The 21,189-nt window shown below is 42.6% G+C and overlaps 1 long non-coding RNA gene across 1 annotated transcript in view; it reads right to left on the bottom strand.

Annotated features, from left to right (window-relative positions):
• Positions 1 to 20,786, bottom strand: part of LOC134480017 (uncharacterized) — a 36,319-nt gene extending 15,533 nt beyond the window's left edge. Inside the window, exons 1-3 of the long non-coding RNA XR_015627163.1 lie at positions 20,556 to 20,786; positions 6,784 to 7,028; positions 338 to 388 (exon numbers count right to left, since the gene is read on the bottom strand). This is a non-coding gene — a long non-coding RNA (uncharacterized LOC134480017). The remainder of the gene's footprint in view (positions 1 to 337; positions 389 to 6,783; positions 7,029 to 20,555) is intronic.
• Positions 20,787 to 21,189: the final 403 nt, after the last annotated feature.

The following is a 21,189-nucleotide window of genomic DNA, read 5'->3' as shown; positions in this document are numbered from 1 at the left end:
GTCTTGGAAATAGGACTATCTTCTACAGCAGTAGGCACAGGTACATAGAAATAAAATCATAGATGAAATTAAGAATATATAAAAATACAAAGATTTAACCCAAAAGTTTTATCTTCAAAAATATTAAAAATATCGACAAACTATTAGCAAAATTAGCTGAACAAGAAGATACAAATTACCAATAGTAGACATGAAAAGGGAAACCATTCAACAATGAGATAATTCAGAAAATAATGAGAAAATACTTTAAAATTTTATGTTCCACTGAACTAGATAAATGTACCAGAGATAATTTAAACAAATAATCTAATAACATAAACAAATGCATAACACTTACCAAATCAGAAGCTGTAGCTACAGTCTGCTACTCAAATAAAACCAGGCAACACTTAAGAGAAAAACAAATAAAAGAAGAGACAGATGGATTCAAGCACAGTACTACCCATGCTTTCTCACCCCACCTTTTCTCATGCTATCCACAGTTCATATTTCTATTATTATTTCACTACTAAGTTAACTTTTTAATGTCTTGGTTGTATTGGTAATGGTCTCCAGCAGAGAGATGCCATGCTGCTTTGAATGTGATGTTTTGTCATGACACCTCTCAGTCACCAGGTCTTCTTCTCACTAAAGGGCTTTACTGAAGGCTCTTTCATGTCTGCTAGTTTTCAGAACTTCTAATCCTTTCTCTTTTAACAAAAATGTCTTATTTTCATGAGCACCTCTCTACTAATACCTATCCTGATAATGCATGTTTAAAAAAAAATGCTGCGCAGAGGTCTGCCCACTGCTCTGCCTGCCTTTACCAGGCCTACTACACCAGGAAAAATCAGTTTATATCCATTTTCTCCCCTAATATCCTGACCAAAATGTCCTCTATGGCATACCCTGCTGCCCTAAACTACCTGTTGTCCCTTCTGAGCTCCATAGTCTGTCCATCACTCCATCTGAACTCATTAGGACTGCTGCATTAGGAGCAGCCAGGTTACAACTTTTCCACCACAAATCCCCTGCCCACAGAGCACCCAGCGGCCTGACACAGATCCCCTGAGCATCAGGCTGTCCCTACAAACTCCATTGGTTTGTCAATTTTCTGACTTACTTCACCAAGTCTGCTGCAACAGAAACATGCAGCACAAGATTTCCCACACAAGGCCTTACTGCATCAGAAACATGAAAGATGGGCCAGCCTTCACGGAAACCTGTTATACCAAAATTATAGAAGAAGATTCCGCCATCCTAAAAAAAATGCTCCTACACAAACAACCAGATGGCAAAAGAATACAGTAAAAGAACACAATAAAAAATAACCAGCACAATTTGAAACATCCAGAGCCTCCAGTTCTATTACAACAAGACCTAGATAGCCTAATACAACCAATGTACAAAAAATGACCTAAAATCCAACCTTTTAAAGATGAGAGAGGCCTAAATACCATCAAATATGGGAAATAAATGAATAAAACTCCTAAAGAGCTGAAAACGAATTTGAAGAAAGAAAACACAATGCAAAGGATTCTGGAACTAGAAATATCAGGAAAGAGACCAGGAAAAATAGAGCAACAGAATCTTAGAGATGAATAGTGAATGTCAGGAATAGATGATGGGATAGAAGAAATGAGACTTTAGTAAAAAAATGTGACATTTAAAATATTCATGACACAGAATGTCCAGGAAATCTGGGATACTGTAAAAAGATGGAACCTAAAAACAATAGGAAAAGAAGAAGGTGAAGAGTCCCAGCTTCAAGGACCAGAAAATATTTTCAACAATGTCATAGAAGAAAATACTCACACCCAACCTTCAAAAATTCCTCTAAATATACAAGAAGCATACAGAAAACCAATTAGATTGGAGCAGATAAGTAGATCCTCCCAATATATAATAACCAAAACATTAAATTGTACTAGGTTGGACTGATGCTGTTTGTATTCTCATGTTAATAATTTTTCATGAAGAGAGGTTGCCCCTGAAGAGCAAGGTATGTCATGTGAATTTCCTCCCCATATTAACTGGTAAATCAAAAGTGAAAGCTAATTATTGGGCAGTGGATGGGAAGATTGAACTGGAGGCTTAAGTGTAGGGGACAGGTAGAATGAAAGGAGGAAAATGAGAGGAGATCGAAGGATGTAGGAAGTGAAGGAGAGGTGGCAGTGGTGGTTAGGGGATACTGCAAGTAGCAAGGGGTCTTATAGCTGGCGAATAAGTTACTATAGTGATATATTTGACCAATCTAACCATGTTGCTTATTAACTGGACGGTGTTTTTTTGTTTGTTTTTGTTTTTGTTTTTTTTTTTTTTGTTTTTTTAATGTGGCATTGACAGGGTTGGGAATTCCAGCAACAAATTGGGGAAGCTTAAGCCAGGCTTAGAATCAAACTAACTTGAATTGTTTACCTCCTGTCATCACATAAACAACTAGAGTTATCCTCTATAGCATCAGGGCGGAAATTAAACATCCCGTGGGATTACGAGGTCTACAGAGAGCTAACTGATAAGTTCCCTCCCTAATCCCTAAACAGTTCTCAGTAACCAGAATTGGCACCCCAGCCAGAGTTGGGACACAGGTAGCACCAGTGCTGGAACACAGTTGGGGTTTCCAGAGAGCCTAAAGAAGGATCAAGGACCTGGGGGCATGACTGCTTGAAATTCAACCTTCACAGTTGTGGATAAACAGCCGAAAAAATGGCAGTTAGCTATAGCCTTCTCACAGGCTGATCTGAACATCTCCGCTTGGAGCCAGATTTCCTGTACTTGCTTTCATGAATGTCCAGATACAGGACAACTACTGGTACTACAGGCTGCATGAGGTCGGTGCCAATGCTGTGGGCTGCAACCCAAGCACAAAACTGAAATTGCTCAGAATCACAGAAAAGGTGGATCTTTCTACAGTTAGCCTTTTTCTGTGAATTAAAGTATCAGAGAGGATTGAAGTGTTCTGAATCAAATAACGGAGGGAGACAAAGGAACAAGAATCTTTAGATCAGGGAATATGAATTTTAAATTTATGATGATAATATTTTTTAGACAGTTTAGATGAGAAGCAATAGATACCTTTTGAGTTTTATGCGATGCTATTTTAAATGGTTTGAAATGGATAGATTTAAATGAAATTGATACCTTGCCAGTTATCATTATTATAATGTTAAGTGCCTTGTTTTACTATGTCTTCTTAAAAAACTGGGCCGTAGAGAAAATTTTAGTATCTGGACAAAAAGGAAATTAGAAGATTTAGTAAAACAGAGTGAGAAAAATACCAAGACAGAGAAAGAGGAAAATGGAGGTTAGAGAAGGGAAGTGGAAAAGACCCTAGAACAAAAAGTACAGAAAGAAGAAAATAAGGATTGGAGACAGGAGCTACAGAATGTCCTAGAGCAAAAGCTAGAACAAGTGACAAATCAGACTGAGCACCAGAGAGAAAAAAAATGAGGATTGGAAGAAAGGCTTGGAGGAGAATCTTTTAAAATTAATCAATGAAAATAAAATAGACATCGAATTATCAAAATTAAAACATATAAAAATTAAAATGTGGAAACAGAACCTTGAACAGAGAATACAGGAAACTTATGGAACAGGGTGAGAAACAAGTATGAAATATTTGCAAATACCTTGAGAGGAACTGAAAATATTTAAGGAAAATGCTTAGTTAGAGACAGAAGACAAAATTGAAGGAAACCAACGAAAGGTTGTCCAAAAACAAACTTTTTTTATTTAGTTAGTATTAAACAAAGTCCAGCAGATGATGATCATTCCCAAAATTATCAAGAATTTGAATGGTAGCCACTGGATGTGTTAGAACTGTCAACATTTAAGGAAAGTGTCACTAATTTTTGAATGCTTTTGCTGTTTGTAAAGCAAGTCCTGACTTTTTGGGGTATTCAAAATAGAATAATGTCCCAAGACTGGAAGGACATGGCAAAAGCCATATTAGAACCTGGTCTACCTTTATAATGGTTCTAATGGTGGAGATAAGATGTGAATGAGATAATGCAACTATATAAAGTCAGAATTATCAATGTTTCTAATGATCACCTGCATGGTGAATGTTAATTTTTAAGGTAGAGGTGCATGCTGAATATGATCAAGAAACTTTGACATTGTGTCCTACTATAAAGAATGTTAATTTCTTATCCATACATATCCAAAGGAGACAAGGAACTGTGGAACTGTAAAAGGTGGCCTGGTTTCTGGAGGAGCTCAGCTATAAATTCCCCAGTGACCCTGAAAGGTCAGTAGGCATTTTGCCTGACTCCTATGAAACCAGGCCCCCATCACTAGCCACAACCTTCCATAAATTAGTGGTCATCAGTCATGTAAGGGCAATCCTTCAAGGCTCTCCACAGGTAGAGGATGTGGCCACAGGTCACAAAAGCTCAAGACAGATCTATATTATAATGAGGCACCTAAATACCTGGAGGCTTAGCCAGTAAATTTTCCTTCCCAGACATTCTTTCTGGAAAAGGTATTTAATCTCTGATCCACCCTGAGAAGTGGGGTACTGTTTTACTCATCCACTCTCTGCCATTATAATAATGTCTTCAACCATGGACTGACTCTTTTTATTGGGATACAACATGGGGAACAACAGAGAAGGCCTTTGCCTACAGAGCCACTCTCTAATCTTCCAAAGAAGGCCTCCCTGTGCTCCTAGCCATGACTGCCACTACAACCAAGCCAAACCAAGTTTGCCACTGTCAAGCCAATAACTATCCTTATGGGACCATCTAGAGCTCCCCTTGTTCCCCTTCAACCTCAGGCTAGATCCAGGTGTGGAATCCCAATCCTCTGTTATCAGCTCTCCTGGGGCTTCCAGCACTGCCTGGATCCCCAAAAAACAGAGAACCAGACAGCCCCAGTTGGAGTAATCTGAAGAGCCAGTACCAAGATTTTCTCCTGTTATCATCTAAGAATAAACACACCAAAAGCCTATTCCAATTTCTGTCTGGCAAACAAAGTTCCTCTCAGTCTTCTGCAGACTCGTTCTAAAACTACAGGGACTCCTCTGCCCTCTAACCTGGGACATTTTTATCAAAGGGGCAGGAACTGACTGCTCTGGGGATAGGATTAGAGTCACTCTCTATGTCACTGATGATAAATGGTGAAGGTGACTTAATGCTAGACACCAACACTTCTCTTGGAATAGGGCCAGCAGATAAGGCAGGCTCCCTCAAAGAACTTCTCTTAATGAATGCTCTCCTTCTGTGAGCAAGTGTTGAAGTTCTGGCCACTGAAGGGAGTGACTGGAATGTTTTTCACGGTCGAAGGTCTCATAATAGTCTTTAAAATAATCTCTAACTCACCACTATCTTTTTGGTGTCAAAACTTCAGCCCCAGCTGGGCTCATCGCCTTGAAACTCCTCTTATGCAGACTTGACCTGAGCTGAGCCACTGCCCGCGCACAGCCTGCAGCTTGCTTGCTAGCAGGCATGCTTGCCTGCCACCCTTAAACCCACACTTCCTCACTCTGTGCTGTCCCTTCCTTAGAAGATCTGAGTGTCCAAGCAACAGATAGATCCTTTCTTCAGGATCCAAGGCAAAAGTTTCAGGTTCTTGTTAATACCTGCTTCAGACTGGATCACTCAATAACCTGGAGTCCTTCATACACATGTGGGATGAACTGCTAACAGCAGGTAGACTGGACAAGGGGAGCAAAGGGGGGCATCTCTCCTTGGGGAGGAGGCTCAAGAGAGAAAGACAAAACTCCCTGGCAGAAAGCAATTTCTCTCAAGCAAATCATTCCCAAGTTAAGCACCAAGAGGACCAAGTAAAACTCTTTGACAAACAAAACAGGAAGTTCCATGATTCAAACACAGTCGTCAGTCCATGATTTCGAACACAGTCACCAGTCCAAGTCCAAAAATGAAAGCAAAGCCAAAAAGACATGACAATACCACTGAAAACAAACTAGATAAACAAGACCAAGACAAGGCATCCTAACAGATGCCTGATACCTTTCAGTACCTGGCCCAAATTGCAGTTTAACCTCAGCTGCTTCTGGGATGAGGTGGACTGTCTGATCTCACCTCCCAATCGGATTCTAGAGTGTCCTGTAGATTTTTTCTCCTCCTAGAACATCCTCTAGGGCCTGTGGCCTGTGACAACTAGCACGTCTGCCTCTCACAGCTGTAAGCCCTTCAAAGGGACCCATAGCAACCACCGAGGGGAGTCTAACCCCTCTCTTGGAGGGACTTGACACCCCCTCTGAAGGGACTTGAACACTTCATACAGCAGAACCCACAATACAACAGAAACAAAGATGAGACAACATGACAGAGAGATAAACAAAAAGTAAAACAGAACACAGAAAAACAGATTTGCTTGAGCTTACCTCTGATCTCTTTGCTAATTGTGGTCAGGGGGAGCATAGTTCCCAGCTGATGCACCAAGACCCCATAGTGGCCTTACCTCGGAAGCACCACCCACAGAGCACAGGTTGACAAAGTGACCGCTGCAATAGCATGAGGGTATAATGCTTTTAATCCACGTATGTGGGGTTGCTCATCATGCAGGGAGAGGCAACCTTGAACCCAAAGAGCACACAACTTCTATTCAGTAAGTAGTGCAGACTTCAGCAACAGGGTTGGCTGGCCCATAAAATAATCACTAACTCTGCACTATCTTTTGTAACAATTGTTCCCTCCTGGGGGAACTGTGGACAAATATTTCCTATAAAGTATAAGAATTTCTTTAAATCTTTTTCCTTAACTGTATTCTTCACATTCTGAATGACTCCATGAGTCCTGTCACAAAAGGTGACTGTAGAATGCTTGTCCCATCACTCACCACTGAGATCTGTGTCATCCGGGTAGAAACACACCAAGCCTCTGAACCTAGGTCAGGTGGTCCATGGTTGCCAGAAGCTGGGGAGCAAAGGCTCCAAGGGAGGGGCAAAGGCTCCAAGGGGAAGCAAAGGCTCCGATGAAGAAGGAAGACAGGCCTGTCTATTCACGGGGACAATGTTCTCTTCCAGGAGACCTCTAAACTGCGGTATGCTAGGTGTCATTTGTCAACGAGGGTGCTGAGGTTACCTGGAAGAGAATTGGGGACAAGAGACACAAAGAAGTATGTCAAGACAAGAGTCTGATCAAGACAACAATTTTAATTTTTTCCAAGGATTAATTTATACCATAACAGGGGTAACAGAGAGAGGGGGCAAGTGGGAAACATTTATGCAGGCCAAGGACACAGTATTCGTGTGGTCAGCTGATGTCAACATGGTGTTGGTTTTTCAGAAAGGTCATCACTTTGGGTATGTTGACATCTGTCCCGCGCGCGACCTCCCGCTGGCAAGAAGCACGCGGACATTTAGAAATCCTTACTGTGACCACTTTATTAATCTTAGAAGAGGAAAAGCCACGCCGTGCCAACATGGCGCGCTTATAAAACCCTAGTGCGGCGCACCCACACCTGATTGTTTGTTACCCATGATCTCATAAGGCACGCCCCGGAGTGGGCAAAGACCTGGCACAAAGGCACTCTTGCACATGCGCACAGTTAACTTCCTGAAAGGGGGCCCGGCTGGCGTGGCGAAGGCTGGCGCCATCTTGCAATGGCGGAGTCTATCCTGGCCTTCCACGTGGGGCGCAGTGGAAGCCAGCACCATCTAGTGGTGGCGAATGTTATTGCGGCCCTCTACATCTCACCCTTATAATTTATATAATTTATAGCAGTCATGATCACCCTATCGCGTGCAATGAGGAAGCCTCAGCGATGTGCAAGGGCTGATCAAAGGATCACTGAGTCTCTCTCAATCCCAGTGCAATGGATCCACAGATCCATGGGGTGCAGGAGCAGAGAACTCAGATACAGAGAGAGTCCCTCTCCTCCCAGTGCAATTGACCCACAGATCCATGGGGTGCAGGAGCAGGGAACTCAGATACAGAGAGAGTCCTGAGCAAGATAACCAAATTCCAGGGGAGGCCCCTAGTACAATGGCCACAAGTGCTTGAGTGAATAACAGCCTTGTCATGTTACTGTTGAGATCTGAGTTTGCAAACCAACCAAGTATGAACACTGATCCACAGCATAGGGCTGCACCAGACAGAGCCACTCCAAATAAGTAGTGGGCACCTCATTTGGTCCTCCTCAGCTGTTACCACCAAGGACCGTAGTCAAGCTGCTCTTATAATAAAATTTTGAATTCCCAATTGTTAGTAACTACTCCAGAAAGTTCACCCACTGTACTTGTCTAACAATAGATTGGGGGAGGAACTCCAGATACTGCAGACACAATGTCTGTAGCAGTAATGACTGCTACAATAGCAGCGAAAGTGTCAAGGTCTTTTCCAGGACAGTTCAGGATCAGTCATTCTTCTCTGGAACAACCAGCAGACAATGGAACCATTTCTGAGATCTGAATAACCAGGACAGAGTTCTCCAGTCACTGTAGCTTTACACAGGTAGCTTTCTGTGAAGCTACAGTCTGTAAATTGACAACACCAGTTACCAGTTAAGGCAGCAAGAGTCACCAGGGAAATGAAGGGACAAGTGTAACAGCTGGAGTCAGCAAGCAGCAGTGTACAGAGTCTGAGCGTAGGCCACAGTGGGACGGGAACACACGCAGCGGTAACACTGACTGCAGCAACGGCAAAATCTCTGTGATGACAAAGGATGAAGGGAAATCTTCTATCTTCCTCTCAGGGCAGAGGAATGACTCCAGGGACCCGAACTAGGAGAGCTGAATAACCAGGATCAGCAAGTCTCAGCAACCACTCAGGCAGCTGGCACACTCTTGTAGCATCTTGTAGAAAAAACACAAACATTCCCTCTTCCCCATATAAAATATCTGGACAGGAACATGTCAATAAGTGGATCTCTCTATTTCACCTAGGCAGAAGTATGCCTAGTTGTAGGGTGCCATAAACATTGGCATCCAAAATTTTAAAATTGAAATAAAAGGAGCATTATTTAGCATACAGGGATAACTCCCCCTTTTTATTTATTAAGATATAGTAAAGATATTATTTATTAAGGTAAGTCCTCGAGGATTAAGTTGAGGACACTGAGCACTTGTATTTATAAATTGACTTGTATACCAAATTATTGTCTCTAGCATAATTGTATTGGATATATAAAGAATGAGATTTTTTCACTAATTGTTCTTATGTAAGGATTATAATCTGTCTGGTATCTTGTCCTCCCTTGCTAAAGAGCCCAGGCAATCCAGTTTGGGTTCTTAAATGTCCTATAAAGGAACAGTATATAGTGCTCTTAACCACTAAGCCATTTCTCTAGCACCTCACAAACTTTCTTTACCTAAACATAAGCATTAATTAGAAATGTCAAATCTTGTAAATATTGTCCAGATTCAGTCTTACTAGAAATCCCTGAGCTGGCAGGGTGAAGCTGGTAGTTGAAGGTAAGCAAATGGAGTCTTCCTCTTTTCGTGAGGGTGTGTTATCAACTCCATTACCATTTTCAAAGAGCTGGGTCTATGGTTTTGTTTAGTTGTCTGAGCCAGAGCACTGAAAGGACAGTGAGTTGTCAGACAAATTTACACTGAAATCACTCACTGATTTCATGTAGAAAACTTGCCTCTAATAAGGCATTAAGTAGTTGAAATTGAAAGATCCCACGCAGAGAGACCCTTATTCAAGTCTTGGGAAATCGTGGACCCCAGACACAGAGAGACCATTTTGGATGTAATAAGCAAAGGCGAGGTTTATTACGGAGACCTATTACAGAGATCTCCGGGCCGACACGTATCCCGTGCAGGAGACAGAGGTGTCGGCCCCGAGAGGCTGGGAAAAAGAGTATTTAAAGGCAGAGGCTGTGAGCACCAGGGGATGGGGGATGTCAAAGGGGAATGCACCACAAGTTACAGGATTGTTTTATGGCTCCAGGAGATAAGGGGACGCCAGAAGGTTTTATGGCCCCCTGGTTCCTGGAACAGAGCTACTAAATCAGGAGAAGGGTTGGGTCTTCAGGTCCTCATTATTTTTAAAAGTTTGTCAAAATTGATGAAGCATCTGTATTTGAAACACCTCTGGTTAGGCTTGGGCTGCCCGGTTTCCTGGAGTGCTCTCTGTAGGACACAATGGCTGAAAAGCACAAGTCGAGGCTTATCAGGGTCTGGAGGACATCTGGTTAAAATATGACTCTGAGTAAGCTGGGGGGATGTCTTTGGATGGTTTATGGGTCAGTCCTCGATAGCCTGAGCTGGTTTTGTATTCCTTTTCTTTATCTTTATGGCCTGCTATTCCTGGCGGCAGGGCTTAACCCTGAGTTTGTGGCTTTTGGGGCTTACTCTTTTAATTTTATATTTCTAGACCTAGAATTCGTATAATTTTCCTTTCATTCCCGTCTTCTCCTACTAAATAATTCTAATCTTAGAATTTTGATATCAAGTCTCGTATTTGGTCTCACCAGTTGTCCTAACTGACTGGTACTGTTGTCTCACAACCATCAACCGCACAGCACCCACTCGATTTTTAACAAAAGCAATTAACCTGTTTGTCACGCAGGGGCCAAAAACTAAAACCAAGAAAATTATTAATAATGGCCCAGCTGTAGCAGAATGTAGGGTAGTCATCCATGGAGATCTACTAAACTAGCTCTCGAACCATCTCTGATGTGTTTTTTTGTCTGTCTTTTGTCTATCCTTTTTTTAAGTTTATTTATGGAGTCTTTAATTACTCCTGAATGGTCTGTATAGAAGCAACATTTTTTTTCAGGATAGCACACAGACTCCTTCTTTAAGAAATATCAGGTACTACCTCTGAGAGGGAGGTTAGGTATTCTTGGAGGTCAGCTAAAAAGTCTTTTACTCTTTTTATATCTGAGTCAATGGCAGTTCTGAATTCTCTATAAGCCTTGTATTGTAGGGCAACAGCAGATGTCCTTGTGCTGCCCTTGTAGCACCTAGATAGCCCTAGCCCTAAGTAATTCTCAACTCCTTTTTTTGTGTCTTACTAAGTCTTTAGCATCAGGATTCCAATCTGGACACTATCTGAACCTATACACCAAGGTCATGACTGTCTTTTAGAACTTCTAAACTTATACAGGTTGTGATCCCTGAGGCACAGTCCCAAGAAGTGTTAGGAGTATTAACATATGTAATGTTACATCATTTGTAATAGAAATCAAGCTTATCCCCACACCTATCTCGATGGAACCCAGGACAAACATGACTGAATTTCCCTCTAGGTCCCAGCTCTCAGCCCTAACAGCTAGTACACGGCTGGTGAGGGCTGAGAATTGACGGCTGTCAGGGTGGTCAGCAGCACCAAGTACGGTCCTTTCCAGCGAGGCTCGAGTGTCTGGGCTCAGTGTAGATGCTTCCGACCTGGAACTGATGGGATGTCTCAGGGGTCTCCGGGGCATAGGCTGCTGTCAGCTGTGAGCAGATTTCTTTCTGTATCACCTGTAGGTCTTTTAGCCTGGCACACAAATCATTATTACTATGGCACTATGACATGTTGGTTCAGTAACATCATCTAATACAGTCAGGGGAGCTGAGGCCCCATATAAGATCTCAAAGGGGGTAAAGCTGAGTCTGGAAGGGGTATTTTTTGCTCTGAAGAGAGCAAGAGGGAAGGAGTGTCACCCAGTCTGTGCCAGTCTCCATGGTCAATTTGTTTAGGGTCTCTTTTAGAGTTCTACTTATTTACTCTACCTGTCCTGAACTTTGAGGTCTGTAAATACAATGTAATTTCTAATAGACCTCTAAATACTTGGCCACACCCTGGCTTACCTTGGCAATGAAAGTAGGGCCGTTGTCTGACCAGATTACCTTGGGCATTCCAGACCTGGGGAAGATTTCTTCTAGTATCTTCTTGATGATTGTAGAGGCCGTCTCTCGTTTGGTGAGGAAAGCTTCTATCTATTCCTGAAAAAGTATCTACAAGCACTAGGAGATACTTGTGATTATATTTTTCTGGTTTTATCTCAGTGAAGTTCATTTTGACTTTTCACTAAACTCTCTAGGTCTCTTTGTCCTGTTTGCTTGTTAAGCATTTACTTATTGACCTATCTTATACTTTTTACTGTCTCTCTTGGCTAAAATCTTAAAGTCTATTATATATATTTTAACTATTTGGACAAACTTCTTATCTCTTAAATGAGTCTATTTCTTAATTTGGCAAAGTGAGTCTTTTGTTTGTTCTCTGGGGGGGGGGTACAGCTTTCTCCCCAAGTGTATCATTGTCCTTTTATCTTTTAAACAACTTGGGCCTTTTCTTCTGTTGTACATTCTAAGTGAGGCCATCCCTTAGTCTAATCTCAGTTCTCAGTGGCTGTCTCTTGTAGGCCTGTAACCAGGATAGGCTCCTGCATAGCCATTTCCCGAGCCACTTTATCTGTTTTGTTACTGTCCCATGTCACTGAATCTCTTCCCTCCTGATATCCTGAGCAATGAATAGTACTCACAGTTGTTGGCTTCATCAGGGCATCTAAGAGATGGCAAAGACATCTGTGGCGCTGATGTGCTGGGGGTTGGGGTTCAGCCATTCTAGATGACATTGTGTTGTCCACCATGGCAGCACCCACTTGTCTCTGACCTTCATTCATGAAGAGAACTGTTCCAGTCTGTGGACAAGGTCCTCGGCTTTCAGCAGGCGTCAATCAGCCAGTCACAGAGGTCTTTCTTCACCCATGTGCTTCTGTCAGTGTTTGACACTCATGCTGTGGTGGCTCCAGGTCCGGATTGGGCAGCAAGGTGACCAGATTGTCCCCAACCGGTGGAGAATCTAGTCCATGGCAGCTGACCAGTGGTCCCATCTTTGGACACTCTATCAGCCACTCTATCACAGTTTAAGTCCTGGATTGGGTGATAATTATTAGTGCCCGGCTGGCAGGAATGATGTGTTCCAAGCAGAAAAGCACTAAGCCATTCATCTCCCAGCATCAGTTACTGGTGTACTGAGACAGGTCTTAAGCTCCACATACACAGTCTATAGATATGTATACACATGGCCTCATCCAGCCATTTCAGCCCACGCAAGCCAATTTGGAGAGCAATTTTCTCATGAGCAAGGGATAGGGGCAGTCAGGGATGACCATGAATTAGTGGGTGGGTTACCCGGCCCACGCCAAGGTCCACTGTTCTTCGGGCAGTCCATAAGTATTGTTCATTGTCAGTAGCTCCTTGCACTCAAGGTCTTTGGATATTGGCCCACTGGGGGGCATAGGAGCACAGAGCATTGCGTCCCTGTCCAGCACTCTAGGACCAAGAAGCTCTCCAGTGGCCCCTCTTGTTCTTTCTTGGGCAGTCCCTGACCCAGTGTCCTTTTTCTTTGTATTAGGCACACTGATCTTTAGCCAGGAATTCTCTTCTGTTGTCAGGTACTATCTTCCTAGGTTCCCTAACTACTGTGGCCAGTATATGTTCCTCTCTTGTCTTTTATCTCTCTTTAGCTCTCTAACTTCCTCTTCTTTTTGTCTCTTTTCTTTTCTAGCTTTCTGTTCTTTTTATCTCTTTCTTTTTTAACCTTATTTTCTTTGTAACTTATACTAACTCTCAGCAACTTAACCCTTTAAATTTCTGTAACATTCTCTTTATCCTTTTCTTATCTTAGCCAGATTGGTGGGGCATTTTTTAGCCCCTCAGAGACCCACCCTTGGAGCCTGGTGGCAGACCTGGCACTCCCTACCTTTAGGCGTTTGAAGAGAGCAGGCAGAAGTGAGGGCCTTCCATCCATCTCTGGAACACTTTTTCTGGCCTCTAGTAGGATTCCGTCTTTCCTCGGTGGTAAAGAAGACCTGTAACAGCTACTAACAAGCATCTTAAATGGGATGGTGAGAAAACAAGGGAATCTTGAGAATAGAGGTCCACTGAAGAGGACAAATAGCATTTAGTCACACAGCTAAGCCAGGAGGCTTTCTTGGGACAAAAAGCCTTGTGTCTGTGAAACAGAAAAGTGAGCATAGGGGCAGTCTATCTGTTACAGGTTGTCTCTCTGGACTTAGATTTTCCCTTAAGGAGTACCTCCCTTTGGTGCCAGCTCAGTGACTCTGTCTCTCAATAAACCCAGCCTCTGACGGACACTAGGCTTCTAGTAAGAACTAATAAGAAAAGGATGGAGAGACGGTTAGAACCTGAGTGTTAGATACTGAAAAGCTCTCAGGGAGAACTTTCCCTCAGGATGGAGACCCTCCAACTCTAATGACCACGGAACCAAGGATGGGCTTTTATAGGATTTTGGGGAGCAGAAGCAAGCATACAGAAGCAGATGCATGGTTACAGGGATATAATTGGTGGATTCTAATATGGCAAGGGTTTAGCCCAGGGGCAAGTTTCTTAGCTACCTTCTTGGAACATAATGACTGACTCGGCCCCCCACCAGGGTGTGGGACCTCTCCCGGGGCTTTTTTTCATTGTCAGGTGCTCAACCGCAGTCGTCCTGTTGCCAGGCCTTCAACCAAACACATCCTGCTTGGCAGCCGCTTTGTACTCAGTGTTTTAACCTTTCTCTGAACCAGTCACCTTAAGTACAGCCTTGCAAAATGGCGTTACTGCTGCTAAGCTGGGGTCTTTCAATACTAAGCAGCTGACAAAAGAATTGTAACCAGTTCACCTGGGCTTCTTGTCTCTTATATCTAATAAAGAGATTGTTAATACTATAGTACCAACCTTTAATAATAAAAAAAACTATAGCTCTCTCCATGTCTCTGAATATCAGGACTGCAGTAGTAGTCCTTCACCAAACTGTCTCAGTGGGCTAAGGGCCCATGGAAACGAAAACATTAATCCTGACCTTGGCCACAGCCAAAGCCTGAGTTCTAAATTCAAACTGGCAAAACAAAACAAAGTTTTTCACAGTTTGTTGTAGATTCTTTGAAACTATTTTAGGGGCTTCTCTGTCCCCCAACCTGGGACATTTCGACCACAGGGGCAGGAACTGGCTGCTGTGGGGATAGGATCAAAGGCATTCTCCATGTTAATGATGACCAGTGAGAAAAGTAATTTAATGCTGGAGACTGACCCCTCTCTTGGAATAGGGCCAGCAGATAAGGCAGGCTCCTTAAAGAACTTCTCCTAATGAGCACCCTCTTTCTGTGAGCAAGAGTTGAAGGTCTGGCCACTAAAAGCAGAAATTCCTTTCTTGTTCTTGTTTTCCTTAGAGTCCTCCCCCACCTCACTCTCAGCCTTTTTAGATCATTCTTCCTGTAGCATTTCTAACACAGCCTGTCCCTTTTTTATATCCTGTTGACAGCATTTCTGATCTTTTAGGCAGCTACGCACTAAGTGCCATACCGGCTGAAACTCCGCCTTTAAGATTCTTTGTTCCCAAGCAAAATTTAAATCCTTTTCTAGCTTATCTCAGCTGTCCACCATGAGATTCCCAGAGATCGCGAACCAAGGTGTAGTAATTCACTAAGAAATCTCTCTATAGTGTTTCTTTTTACCTTAAGCCTTTTCCTTTTAAACAGCTCCTGAAGAGCCAGAAAAATTGGGTGAGACTTGAGAAGTCCCCATGCTCACTGCAGCAGCTCCGCAGCTAATTTCGCTCCCCCCTACTGTGTGTTGCGAGCACAAGCACAGATAAAACACTATGTTTTAAAAATTAACGTTGGCTATCAACCAACACACCTCCACTAGAGCAGGATCAATAAAATTAAGTTTTCTACTCACTATACTTGTTTTATAGCAGAAGGCCTAATCTGGGGAACTTTTTTATTTAGGAGCGGTTTCTTCCCCAAGGTTTTTGTTAATGTCTGTTTACACAACTGTTAACAGCAGCTAGGTTGGACAAAGGGAGTAAAGGGAGGGGCCTCTCTCTTTGGGGAGGAGGCTCAAGAGAGAAAGACAAAACTCCCTGGCAGAAAACAATTTTTCTCAAGTTTTATCACTATTGCTCTGTAATACTGCTTGAGTTCAGGGATAGTGATTCCCCCTGAAGTCCTTTTATTGTTGAGAATAGTTTTAGCTATCCTGGGTTTTTTGTTATTCCAGATGAATTTGTAAATTGTTCTGTCTAACTCTTTGAAGAATTGGATTGGTATTTTGATGGGGATTGCATTGAATCTGTAGATCGCTTTTGGTAAAATGGCCATTTTTACTATATTAATCCTGCCAATCCATGAGCATGGAAGATCTTTCCATCTTCTGAGGTCTTCTTCAATTTCTTCCTTCAGAGTCTTGAAGTTCTTATTGTACAGATCTTTTACTTGCTTGGTTAAAGTCACACCGAGATACTTTATATTGTTTGGGTCTATTATGAAGGGTGTCATTTCCCTAATTTCTTTCTCGTCTTGTTTCTCTTTTGTGTAGAGGAAGGCTACTGATTTATTTGAGTTAATTTTAAACCCAGCCACTTTGCTGAAGTTGTTTTTCAGCTTTAGTAGTTCTCTGGTGGAACTTTTGGGATCACTTAAATATACTATCATGTCATCTGCAAATAGTGGTATTTTGACCTCTTCTCAAGCAAATTATTTTTAACTTTTAACTTAAGCACCAGGAGGACCAAGTAAAACTCTTTGACGAACAAAGCAAACAGTTTCATGATTTCAAACACAGTCATCAGTCCAAGATTTCAATTCAAACACAGTCGTCAGTCCAAATTCAAACACAGTCATCAGTCCAAAATTCAAAAACGAAACAAAAGCCAAAAAGACACTCGACAATACCACAGAAAACAAACCAGACAAACAAGACCAAGACAAAGCATCCTATAACCAATTTTCACAGATGCCTGGTACCTTCAGTACCTGGCCCAAACTGCAGCTTAACCTTAGCTGCTTCTGGGATACCAAACACAGAAACAGAATACAGACAACAGACACTAACACGTATTCCACTTCCACTCTCTAAGCACTGACCAGAGTGAGACTCCATGTCCACTCTCTAAGCACTGACCAGAGTGAGATTCTACTTCCACTCTCTAAGTACTGACCAGAGTGAGACTCCACGTCCACTCTCTAAGCACTGACCAGAATGAGATTCCACTTCCACTCTCTAAGTACTGACCAGAGTGAGACTCCACGTCCACTCTCTAAGCACTGACCAGAGTGAGATTCCACTTCCACTCTCTAAGTACTGACCAGAGTGAGACTCCACGTCCACTCTCTAAGTACTGACCAGAGTGAGACTTCACCAGTACCGAGACATACATATATACACACATGGCGGAACCAAAACAGAGACAGACACAGACTGACAATTGCGGCGCCGCTCACACAGAAACACTCAGACAAACATCCAACTCACCTCCAAGGGGTCTTCGGAGTCTGGGGTGGTCGCACAGATCCCGGACGAGCCCCCATTATGAAAGATCCCACGCAGAGAGACCCTTATTCAAGTCTTGGGAAATCGCGGACCCCAGACACAGAGAGACCATTTTGGATGTAATAAGCAAAGGCGAGGTTTATTACGGAGACCTATTACAGAGATCTCCGGGCCGACACATATCCCGTGCAGGAGACAGAGGTGTCGGCCCCGAGAGGCTGGGAAAAAGAGTATTTAAAGGCAGAGGCTGTGAGCACCAGGGGATGGGGGATGTCAAAGGGGAATGCACCACAAGTTACAGGATTGTTTTATGGCTCCAGGAGATAAGGGGACACCAGAAGGTTTTATGGCCCCCTGGTTCCTGGAACAGAGCTACTAAATCAGGAGAAGGGTTGGGTCTTCAGGTCCTCATTATTTTTAAAAGTTTGTCAAAATTGATGTAGCATCTGTATTTGAAACACCTCTGGTTAGGCTTGGGCTGCCCGGTTTCCTGGAGTGCTCTCTGTAGGACACAATGGCTGAAAAGCACAAGTCGAGGCTTATCAGGGTCTGGAGGACATCTGGTTAAAATATGACTCTGAGTAAGCTGGGGGGATGTCTTTGGATGGTTTATGGGTCAGTCCTCGATAGCCTGAGCTGGTTTTGTATTCCTTTTCTTTATCTTTATGGCCTGCTATTCCTGGCGGCAGGGCTTAACCCTGAGTTTGTGGCTTTTGGGGCTTACTCTTTTAATTTTATATTTCTAGACCTAGAATTCGTATAATTTTCCTTTCAAAATCAATTGTAAACCACAAGCCACACATTGGCTATCAGTATGTGAATAGAAAGTTTGATTTAAAAACAGTGGCTAAACTATGGAATTTAATAATCTGTGTTGAAGCAATAGAAACTCAAGAGAATAAACAAGTGATCCAATCATACCTGTAGCCTTTTCATTAGATGAACCACCTATAAATACAGTAAGCGCATTTCCTATGGGTTGTATGCACAAATATACAGGAAGTACAAAAGCATGTAAAGAGTAAAATTATCAATTTCATCTGAAAAATTTGTATATGTAATAGGCCAAATATCAGTATTTTGTAGTAACCAATTAACTGTTGTTTGGAATAAGATATGTTTTACCAGGTTTCTATTCAAAATACTTCCATGACTCCAGTCCACAACTCTGTACTAACACAGCTGAAGCTTTATCTCCAATGTGCATAACAAAGACCTAATTCCTCTGGGAAGGTGAGGTACTTAGCCAATTAACATATCTTTAGAAGCTTAAAATTAGCTTCAAATATTCTTATCCGGAGTAGTTTAACAGCTACTCCCAAATATTAAAGCTCATTTTGAGAGCAAAGGTTTGTAGTAAAAATTTCCATATACATTGAAAGATTTAAGTTCTAACTTCTTACACTGAAGAAGCAACAAAATTACCTAATATGAGGCTGTTAGCAATCCTCTAAATCTATCCTGAAATGGCAGTTGGAGTAAGTAAACTGGCTGTAATGTTCTCACAAGTTCCAAAACCTTATCAATCCTTCGTAAATCTTGTAACAATCTCTACCTGTTTGATTTTTCCTTAATTAAAAATAAGTTTGAGTTAGTCAATGTAACACTGGCAATCCTAAATCACAATCTTTAAGTTCTCTTTGTAACACCAGAACACAGCCACGAGGTCACTTGAGTTCTGAGTAGTGACTAGGCAGCTGTCCTTAGGGCAGTGGTAATTAGCATAAAATACTGATAGCTTTAGGGTAAGCCACAACTTTGGAAAGCAAAACTCAACCTCCAACAAACAATCTAGTCTCCAAGGCACCCCAGGTCTATCTATTATGTTACAAAGTTTGACTGTCAATTCTTACATTTGGACGCACAATGGTGTGGTCTCCAATACCTCAACAAGGGACAATGTCCTAAATTCTTTTAGAAGCCTGGTTCCTAGAATAAGAATTCCATAAAAACATTACCTCAATTTAGACCTGTCTCCCTAGGTTGGCTCATGTCACATGTTATCTAGAATGACTCCATCTAGATTATCAGCCTTATGTCAACTTTCTGTTACCAATATTATACCTTTTTAACCATATCCAGTAACTTGAAAGCCAATCGTCCATAACCAAGGCAAGTAGAGCATATTTATACATTTAAAACCAATGAGAAACAAAATTGAAGTGGCTACACCTATCTTTAATATTTAGACCAAACACCATTTTTACCCTTTTTGTTATGATTTTAAGAGAAGCACCTTGTCACCTGTTGAGTCAAGTAATAAGTCAGGGATTTTTCTAAGAGAAACAGCTATCAACTCTTGTATGAAGAAGCTGTTGGCGCTTTTAAGATCAGCTCGTGTAGATGCTTAGCCTCTGGGCAGCTTCTCCAGCTAATCTAGACACCTGGCTCCAGGCACAGGGCTCTAAAAACCTGATTGAAACTGATTTTTATTCATTTGTTCCTTTTTGAAACGAGTTAAAACCAAGTCAAGGTGTGCACGACCAGCAGGTAAAGTTTTTACCATTTTTTCTTTTGAACATGAAACATAAAAATTTAGACGAGAAACAAAAACCACAGACATACACTGACAGACATGGGGACATCCTGGTGCACCAGAGACAAACAATAGACAAATAGGGAAAAAACCAGATGGTGTTCACGGTGACTATCCACTCGAGTGGAGTTGATATGGGCGATGGATTGTCTCAATTCCTGGACTAGTCCACCAACGTGTTGAAACCCAATTCCTGTAAGATACTGAGAGATATTATCTGAGCAGTACGACCGACATTCGCCAATGGTATGGAACTGAAACACAGCCCTGAGTATTTTTACTCACAACCCAATTACATTAACTCTATCAGGCTGTGCACGGGCACTGAGATGTCCTTTTGTTTGATTCTCCTGAATAAATTTTCAGGCGGTCTGCCTCTATCAAATCTGATCAGTATGACTCTGTAAAGCTGTCGCGTCAGCGCCCGGACGCCGCGGCGTTCCCAGAGCCAGCGCCAGACCTTAAGCACACTTCTAACAGGCACAAAGACAAAATTTTTCTCCCAAAATACTGTGTTCCTTTTACCTCCTCCCTTCTCACCCGGGGCGTTCTTTCCCCAATCTTTCACTTCCGAATTGGAAGGGTCTGGTGCTTGAGATCGATCAGTTCGTTGCAACTTTTCACTACCCTCTGTTTCTGACCCTCTTCGCCCTTCTCCCAACACTCTCCACTTTGCTGTTACAGCTGGGCAGTTCGCAAGCGACCTCTGAAGCCGTTTGGCAGTAGCTAGAAACTCAAAGGTCAATAGAAACAACCCAAGGGCTGCCAGAGCAACCATAGCGGCTTCTGCTGCATCCGGCAGAGGACTGAGCTGGAACAGATCAAGGCTAAACATAGTCTCTCAGAGTTTTTTACCTGCATTCCACAGTTTCTGGATTTCTTCCGTGAAACGGAGGCTTCCTCTTGGCACCGGCGATGATGTAGCTTTTTTGTGTTTCAGGTTTCGGCACCAAATGTCCCGCGCTCGACCTCCCACTGGCAAGAAGCACGCGGACATTTAGAAATCCTTACTGTGACCACTTTATTAATCTTAGAAGAGGAAAAGCCACGCCGCGCCAACATGGCGCACTTATAAAACCCTAGTGCGGCGCACCCACACCTGATTGTTTGTTACCCATGATCTCATAAGGCACGCCCTGGAGTGGGCAAAGACCTGACACGAAGGCACTCTTGCACATGCGCACAGTTAACTTCCTGAAAGGGGGCCGGCTGGCGCGGCGAAGGCTGGCGCCATCTTGCAATGGCGGAGTCTATCCTGGCCTTCCACGTGGGGCGCAGTGGAAGCCAGCGTCATCTAGTGCTGGCGAATGATATTGCGGCCCTCTACAGCCATCAGGTGTATTTCTCAGCAAGGTCACAACTTTAACATATCATTATTAATCCTGACCATCAGATTTGTATTAGTCTTGTGCAGCTGGCTGGGGATTTTCCATGGACCTAGTCACACTTAACTCTAACCATAATAACATCAATAATGGAGGATTTCAAA

Source organism: Rattus norvegicus, chromosome 8 (assembly GCF_021556685.1).
Source record: "Rattus norvegicus strain SHRSP/BbbUtx chromosome 8, alternate assembly SHRSP_T2T, whole genome shotgun sequence".
Taxonomy (NCBI): Eukaryota; Metazoa; Chordata; class Mammalia; order Rodentia; family Muridae; genus Rattus; species Rattus norvegicus.
This window is presented reverse-complemented; position numbering and strand designations above follow the sequence as displayed.